Raw genomic sequence first — 8,915 nt, 5'->3', positions numbered from 1 at the left:
GCCTCTTGCACACTGCACGCGATTCCGATTCAGATTCCGCTTTTTAATCAGTTTTTACATCCGATTCAGATTCTGATTTGCAGTTTGCTCCTTGCACACTGCAAATCGTAATCTGAATCGGATGTAAAAACTGATTAAAAAGCGGAATCTGAATCGGAATCGCGTGCAGTGTGCAAGAGGCCTAGATTTCTACTTTTCAGACTCTGGGCCATATGCAAGGGGTGACTTTCAAGACATCATGCCAAAACCCGGGATCGAACCAGTGACCTTTAGATCTTCAATCTAACGCTTTCCCAACTGAGCTATTTTGGCTACTACTGGGCCATATGCAAATCACCTTTTTACCTGAGTTTTCTCCTAGGAGATAATTTTTTATCTTCTATTTAATATAACTTTCCAGCACTTTTCAACTAAAAAAAAGTACCAAAAAGTAAATGAACAAGTACTATTAAAATTATTTTGAATATTTTCTTGCTTGCAGATGGTTTAAAAATAATTTTATGACAGGGTGTGAAAATATCACCTAGGACAGTGATCTGCAAACTTGGCTCTCCAGCTGTTAAGGAACTACAAGTCCCACAACGCATTTGCCTTTATGAATCATGACTGTGGCTGTCAGACTCCTGCAATGCATTGTGGGACTTGTAGTTCCTTAACAGCTGGAGAGCTAGGAGAAAACTCAGGAGAAAAAGTTAATTGTATATGGGTCTCTGTCCCTCTGTAGAGAACTAGATAATAGAAATGCTTCCAGTAGGATTATTTTAGTAATTGCTGTGTAGAATACGTTATCACTGACTTTACCTCTTACACACATATTTACCTGCTGTCTCCAGAATGAAAAAGGCCAATAAATTAGCTCTTAGAGAACTACCGTACTAGGATAACAAAAACAAGTCCATCAGACAAAATTACCACTAGTTTTTTGTTGTTTTGTTTTAGTTTTCTTGCTTTAGCATTACATGTTTTAGGTATGTTATGAAGTATATTGTGGCATTAGTTACACCATTAGATATGATTTCATTCTGACAGTCAAAAAAGCTTTTACTTGAATCAGTTTATCAAACCAGCATTTTGAGAATTACTGATTTAAAAAAATACAAACAGTCTGAATGTCAGTGTATAGCATTTAAAGAGTTCCATAAGGTAGTAAATAAATATGTCCTCCAAGTTATATCTGATATTGCAAATCACTTTCAACCACCTTGTTTTAGTTTGCTTTCAACCTGCAATTAAAGATCATTCTTTAATTCTGCGTATTCTTCCTTTGTATAGTCAGTGTGCCTTGCTCTCAGTGTAAATGACTGATAAAAGGCATTTCCACAACTCTAGCAGTGCTAAGATAAGTAAGCTCTCCCAGCCGGAGTCTATTTTTCCTCAAGGTGACTCTTTTATCTTTGAATCTGTCCGTCAGGCTGCTTCTCTAATTATCTCTCCAACTGATTTGCAGGTATTAATTGAATGTTTGGCTACAGATCAGGTCTAAGAACTATTTGTAGATTTTGTTGCTTATAACTTACAACTTTAATTTACAAATACAATTATTATTTAATTCTAAGTTCACCTTGTGAAATTCTCCTTTCTCCTAGTCCTGAATGCTCTGTTGAAACAAGCCTGAACTAAATTCACTTCTTATGTAGCTTATCTCTGCAATATTCTGCATACCTAAGTACAGTAATATTTTCATAGTGCACTATGTCTTCAATTATATAACGCTATTTAGCGTTATAAGTGTTAAAAAATGGTGCATGCTGTGTGCCTTACACTTATAACGCTAAATAGCATTATATAATCGAAGTCAATGCGGGGGGCTAGTGTTAGGCAGCGGGGGTTGGGGGAGAGAGGCAACGGGACACTGGAGGGAGTAAGATTAGGTGGAGGGAGAATGTGTGCATATGCATACATTACCTTGTCCCGGCCGGCGATCGCACCTTCACTCCGCTCCTTCACTTCTTCCGTTAGTTTGCTGTAGTCCTGCATCCAGCCAATCACCAAGTGGCTTCAGTCCCCGCATGGCGATTGGCTGGCTGCAGGACTACAACAAACTAACTGAAGGAGTGGAGAGAAGGATCGATCGCTGGCTGGGACAAGGTAATTTATGCATATACACATCCTCAGTGGCGTAGCTTTGGAGCTGGGGGCCCCGATGCAAGTTTTACATTGGGGCCCCCCAAGCACTCTATACATAACAATTGATACAGCGCACCAAAACCTGCCAAGGACAACTACAGTGTCAGAGGTGCAAGAAGGGCATGGGGAACAGCTTGTTAATGATTACCACTTTTCAAAGTGTCTATAGAAGTGATTATTACCAGCACAGGACCAATAGAGAGCTAATACTGCATTTGAGGGAGGGCCCTTTGGGGCCCCTCTGGCCCAAGGGCCCCGCTGCGGTCGCTACCGCTGCAACCCCTATTGCTACGCCCCTGCACATCCTCCCTCCACCTAATCTTACTCCCTCCAGTGTCCCTCTGCCTCTCTCCCTCGCCTCCCCGACCCCCGCTGCCTAAAACTAGCCCCCCTCCATTTTTTAATGGCGTACCGTTCCACCAATAAATGTGACATAAAACTGTATTTACCGTTTTAATGTATTTAACAATGTATTTACATTAAAACTGTAAATAGCGTTTTATGATACATTTATCGGCGGAACATAGTTACATAGTTACATAGTTACTTTGGTTGAAAAAAGACATACGTCCATCGAGTTCAACCAGTACAAAGAACGGTGCACCATTTTTCATCCTGCGGCATTTTTAACTGTACGGGTGTCATCTTCTCTTGCTAGCCAGAGCTAACTTGGCCAGTGCTTGAACAAGATGATCTGGCATTCCCAATCTCTCTCTGACACATTGGGGGAGATAGGAGGCTACTGTTCACAAACTAGAGTGTGCAAGGCTGTTCTAGAGATACTATTCTTTCTTTTTCAAAGTATGATTTGTCATGTCATCATGTAAGCAGTGCACAGGCATGAGGTCTAGACGTGAACAAACCTCTTCAACAAGCAGCAATAAAAACCAGCATGAGTTAAGATCTCTCCTGTCTATATTGAAAAACAAACAAATACATAGCTCTCCCTGTTGGCTATATCCTTCTCTTCACACAATGAGGATATCTGGTGTGAAGTTTTTACTTTGGTATAACTGTTTATGGTACTCATGAGAATGTTATACCGTGCCAGATGAAGCAACTTTTGGGCAGCGTTTAGGGTAAAAATTATGTGTACATTTGCTAAAGATGCTCGTTTAAAAGGGTGCAAGAAGTAGTCGGGAGTAGAATATTGGTAAATTTACAGATATTCTACTACTTCATTCTTATAGTAAAATATAATTTCTATTTACTGATATTTTACTATGACCTAACCTTTCCCTACTCTCACACAGAACCCCCTGATTGTGCCTCACTTTAAAGGATACCCCAACTGAAATGTGACATAATGAGATAGACATGTGTATGTACAGTGCCTAGCACACAGATAACTATGCTGTGTTCCTTTTTTTATTTTTCTGCCTGAAAGAGTTAAATATCAAGAATGTAAGTGGCTGACTCAGTCCTGACTCAGACAGGAAGTGACTACAGTGTGACCCTCACTGATAAGAAATTCCAACTATAAAACACTTTCCTAGCAGAAAATGGCTTCTGAGAGCAAGAAAGAGGTAAAAAAGGGGAATTTCTTATCAGTAAGGGGTCACACTGTAGTCACTTCCTGTCTGAGTCAGGATTGAGTCAGCCACTTACATACATGATATTTAACTCTTGAAGGCAGAGAAAGAAAAAAAGGAACACAGCATAGTTATCTGTGTGCTAGGCACTGTACATACACATGTCTATCTCTTTATGTCTGCCTGGTCTAGAGGATGGGACCACGGCTTGTCATTGGGGCCAATCACAGCACTCCTTGAGTAGCAGGGAGTAGTGTGATTGGCCCCAGTGATGAGAACCACTAGGAACATATAAGGGGCTAAAAGGTACCAAAAAACTCTCTTACTAAAAAGCAACACTGAATATAATTTTGCTGTCTTGAAACAGAAGATATTTGCAATAATTAACCTGAATTATCGCAAATATCTTCTCTTTTATGAAGACAACATTATATTCGACTACGCATTTTGTGAGAGTAACTTTTACTTCATTAGGTCGGTACAGTGTTTGCGGCTGAATTAAAAGGCACTAGGACCGCCTCAATCTTACTACGGAAGTAGTTATGGCAAATTATATATCTGCATTTAAAGGGGGCCTGGATGCTTTCCTTACATTGAAGAACATCCACGGCTATAAGCACTAGGTAATTCCTGGAGGTTTTAAACCAGGGACTTTATTTGACTGCAGTCTTTCACTACTACGGATGTCAGCAGTGTTTATTTGGCTTTTATTTTAACATCCTTTCATTTTTCAATTATTTTTATAATTTCTTTGAAGCTATTGCTTTCCAAGTTAATCAGATTGGTTCAGTCTTTTTAATTCAGCTATCTACTGCATAAACTAGGAATTGAATTTTAAGTTTGCTGAGCCTTGCAATCCAATAATCTAGAAAGTTTAATTTGCACTCCGAAATTCATGGTTAGCTTTTAAGTAGATCTGCCAGTGCCATGAATTAAAAAATCTCTTGTTACATGTATTTGCTTTCTAAACAGACCTTTTCTCAGACGAAAAAGTCATTTGAAAATGTATTGCTCTGGACACCAGTGTGGAGGGCAAGTCCCTGCAATAGCTACAGCTATCGCTATAGCAGCAATCATTCACTTTTGAACGTGTGCACGAGTACATCGATGACAGGGCCATGAGCGTGCACCTGTGGGAGCATAGGGGATTCAATGCAGGACATATATTCTATGTCCAAGAACCTACAGGGGGGTTTTATTTAGATGTAGAATCCACGACCCTGGAATCCGAAGCAGTAGAAGTGCACACGCACTAGCATGTGACATGTTGAAATAAACATGAATACCAACAACACTGTACTGTGCCCACTGCATCCTTCAGTGACCTTGTACTGTGCCCACTGCATCCTTCAGTGACCTAGTTGTATATCCAGTGCCCACTGCTGTGCCCACTGCATCCTTCAGTGACCTTGTACTGTGCCCACTGCATCCTTCAGTGACCTTGTACTGTGCCCACTGCATCCTTCAGTGACCTAGTTGTATATCCAGTGCCCACTGCTGTGCCCACTGCATCCTTCAGTGACCTTGTGCTGTGCCCACTGCATCCTTCAGTGACCTTGTACTGTGCCCACTGCATCCTTCAGTTACCTTGTACTGTGCCCACTGCATCCTTCAGTGACCTAGTTGTATATCCAGTGCCCACTGCTGTGCCCACTGCATCCTTCAGTGACCTTGTACTGTGCCCACTGCATCCTTCAGTGACCTTGTACTGTGCCCACTGCATCCTTCAGTGACCTAGTTGTATATCCAGTGCCCACTGCTGTGCCCACTGCATCCTTCAGTGACCTTGTACTGTGCCCACTGCATCCTTCAGTGACCTAGTTGTATATCCAGTGCCCACTGCTGTTCCCACTGCATCCTTCAGTGACCTTGTACTGTGCCCACTGCATCCTTCAGTGACCTTGTACTGTGCCCACTGCATCCTTCAGTGACCTTGTACTGTGTCCACTGCATCCTTCAGTGACCTAGGTGTATATCCAGTGCCCACTGCTGTGCCCACTGCATCCTTCAGTGACCTTGTACTGTGCCCACTGCATCCTTCAGTGACCTAGTTGTATATCCAGTGGCCACTGCTGTGCCCACTGCATCCTTCAGTGACCTTGTACTGTGCCCACTGCATCCTTCAGTGCCGTTGTACTGTGCCTGGTGCATCCTTCAGTGACCTTGTACTGTGCCCACTGCATCCAGTGATTCATTACTAGCAACATGTCTGGCAGGGTTTCGCGGGGTGAGAGGAAAGGGAGTTCAATTGCCTCAGCCACTTCTGGGACTGCTCCACGTCCAGGGAGAGGACGCCCAGCTGTACGTGGTCGTGAGGCAGCAGAAAGGGGGGCAGCAAAGCCTGGGCCGAGTCAGCGGATGCCATTGTCCAAATATTTTAAAGTTTCTGGTCCCCGTGTGGTGGTTGAGCAAATGGAACCTGACGTACTCATGGACATCATGACTTCCTCCCAGACCTCTACTGTGAGCACCACTCCAAGCAGCAGCAGCCAACGTCCCACGCTTGTTGTGACATCCACCCCAGCACCCACTGGTCAGCAGCCCTCCCAGGATGACAGCGTTCTGTCCCTCAGTCCGGCTTCTGGGAACCTGCTGATGCAAGAAGCTCAGGACTTACTGGGGACTGATGTGGCAGAGATTGAGATCGGGCCACAATCACAAGCGTTGTTGAGTTCTGGTGATGAAGAAGAGGGGTCTGTGTCTGGGGATGTAGGGACAGAAGAGGAGGCGGTGGAGTCAGAGGAAGAGCTGGATTATGAAGATGCTGCTGATGATGACGACGTTGTGGACCCTAACTATGTGCAGCCTGCTGAGTCCGTGGAAGAATGGTCAGAGGCAGAGCAGGATGACGAGTCACCTCGGCCTAGGCAAGGATATCGCCATATGTCAGGCAGGGGCAGGGGCATCGGCAGCAGTGGGCGTGGAGGAAGTAGACAGGACACTGCTTCAGCCGGCACCACCACCATGCAACTCCCGGCAACTACTACCACACATTGTTCCGCTGCACCCTCTGCTAGTGGGGGCCGCAGTAAATTAAAGTCACCAGTGTGGGATTGCTTTGAGGAATGTACTGATGACAAAAGGTATGCGGTATGCAGGTTATGCAGCAAAAGATTGAGCTGTGGGAAAAGTCTGAGCAAGATGGGTACCTCATCCCTCCAGGGCCACCTGAGAAGCCGCCACTGCCGCGAGTATGCGGACTTTAAGAGGAAGCAGGCACTGCTGGCAGGGGTTCCTGAGAGCAGAAGGCCCACCAGCGCAGCAGCATCATCCCTCCCTCAGGGTCGTGAATCCCCCACAGCAGCAGCAGTAGTAGCACGCAAGCGCTCTTCCACCTCGGCTACTCAGGACACAGACATTGAGGCTGGCAGCCAGTGTTCGTCTCTCTCCTCTGTCTCCCCTGCATCCCAGCGTCGTCAGACCCTGCTGAGCGACACCTTTCAGGGTCTGACCAAGCCTCTGCCTCCAAGCCACAGGCGGATCCACAAACTAAATGGCTTGCTGGCCCGGGCCATGGCATCACAGCTGCTTCCCTACTCCCTGGTGCAGGAGGGGAGCGCCATGCAGACGCTGCTCCAATTTGGCATCCCCGAGTGGCAAGTCCCCAGTCGCCACTATTTCAGCAGGAGCGCGATCCCAACACTCCACAAGTTTGCGGTGGAAAACGTGGCCCGTTCCCTGGACTACTCTGTGGGCAAGCGGGTCCACGTGACCATGGACTCGTGGAGTAGCAGATTTGGGACAGGTCGCTACCTGTCCTTTACGGCCCACTGGGTGACACTGATGGAAGGGAGGGAGGACAAGAGCGCATCAGCCCAGCTAGTGGTGCCACCACGCGGGATCAGGGGGGATGCAGAAGGGTCCTGTCACGAAACTCCCTCTGCACCCGGAAAGCAAGCCCGCCTCGGCAGCAGCAGCGCCAAGCCTCGGCACTGCCAAGCCCTTTTAAAATTGGTGACCCTGGGGAAGGAGAGGCTTACGGCCACCAACGTCCTGGCCGCCCTCAGGAAGCAGGAGCGGAGGTGGCTGACCCCCAGAGGCCTGGAAGTGGGATATGTGGCAGCCGATAACGGGGCCAACCTGGTGGCAGCAGTGCAGCAGGGAAACCTCCAGCACATACCCTGCTTGGCCCACATGCTCAATCTTGTGGTGCAGCGCTTCTTGCGCACCTACCAGGGAATGAGCGAGCTGCTGCAGGATGCCCGGGCGGTGGTACGCTTTTTCCGCCTGTCAGCCACTGCCTCTGCACTCTTGTCCACCTTACAGCAGCAGTATGGAAGGCCACAACACCGGATGATCATCGACATGCCAGTTTGCTGGAATTCGACTCTGGCCATGTTGGAGCGGCTGTGTCAGCACAGGCTGGCTCTTAGGGCCTACATGCTAGACCCAAGTGTCCCCAGCAACCAGCAAGTCCCCATGATTACTGCCACTCAGTGGACACTGATGCAGCAAGTATGCCTGGTGCTGAGTCCCTTCCTGGAGGCAACCAAGATGGTCAGTGAGGAGCGGGCCTCTGTGTGCCAGTGGGTGCCCTTGGTTTGTCTACTGGAGCAGGCAATGGACAATTTAATTGAGCGTGGGGATGAAGCCCTGAGGCAGTTGGAAGAACAGGAGCAAATGGCAGCACAGTCCAGCTCAGAGGAGGGCTCACAGCAGGTAGTGGAAGAGTTGGAGGTCCCTAACCTGAATGAGGAGGAGGAGGAGGAGCAGAGTGCAGCAGGCGTTGTACGTGGATGGCGGTTTGAGGAGGACAACGACATGGCACAGGAAGAGGACAGGCATGCGTTATGGGACAATGGCGAGGACGAGGAAGATCTTGCTGGCAGGGCCCACTTGTTTCCCATGGCTGTGCACATGTTGTGCTGCCTTCGCAGGGACCCCCGGGTGATCCAGATGCGTTCAAGGGAGGACATCTGGATTACCTTGATGCTTGATCCCCGTCTGAAAGGGAAGCTGGGAGACTTAATGACGCCATCCACCACCGAGCAACGCACAAGGGAGTTGAAGGAGGCCCTTGTGCGCAGACTACTGGAAGCATTCCCCCAGCCTTCCACCCCCACTGTAACTGCTCTGCCAAGCCAGCAAGAGGTGCCTGCCATTGCCACTAGCAGCACAACAACAACCACCAGCAGCAGCAGCAGCAACTGGCGCCCCGGAGACCTGAAGAGCCTAAGCAAGAGCCTGTATGCAGTGCAGCAGCCCAGAACAGAGGTGCCCGCCACAGCATCCACCACCAACCAGCACAAGCAACGA

At 47.4% G+C, this 8,915-nt stretch overlaps 1 non-coding gene across 1 annotated transcript; it reads right to left on the bottom strand.

Annotated features, from left to right (window-relative positions):
• Nucleotides 1-239: 239 nt before the first annotated feature.
• Nucleotides 240-312, bottom strand: TRNAF-GAA (transfer RNA phenylalanine (anticodon GAA)). The gene has a single exon. It is a non-coding gene; the product is annotated as a tRNA-Phe (tRNA).
• Between the last annotated feature and the right edge of the window lie 8,603 nt (nt 313-8,915).

The sequence above is a fragment of the Hyperolius riggenbachi genome, chromosome 1, assembly GCF_040937935.1.
Source record: "Hyperolius riggenbachi isolate aHypRig1 chromosome 1, aHypRig1.pri, whole genome shotgun sequence".
In the NCBI taxonomy this organism is placed as follows: domain Eukaryota; kingdom Metazoa; phylum Chordata; class Amphibia; order Anura; family Hyperoliidae; genus Hyperolius; species Hyperolius riggenbachi.
This window is presented reverse-complemented; position numbering and strand designations above follow the sequence as displayed.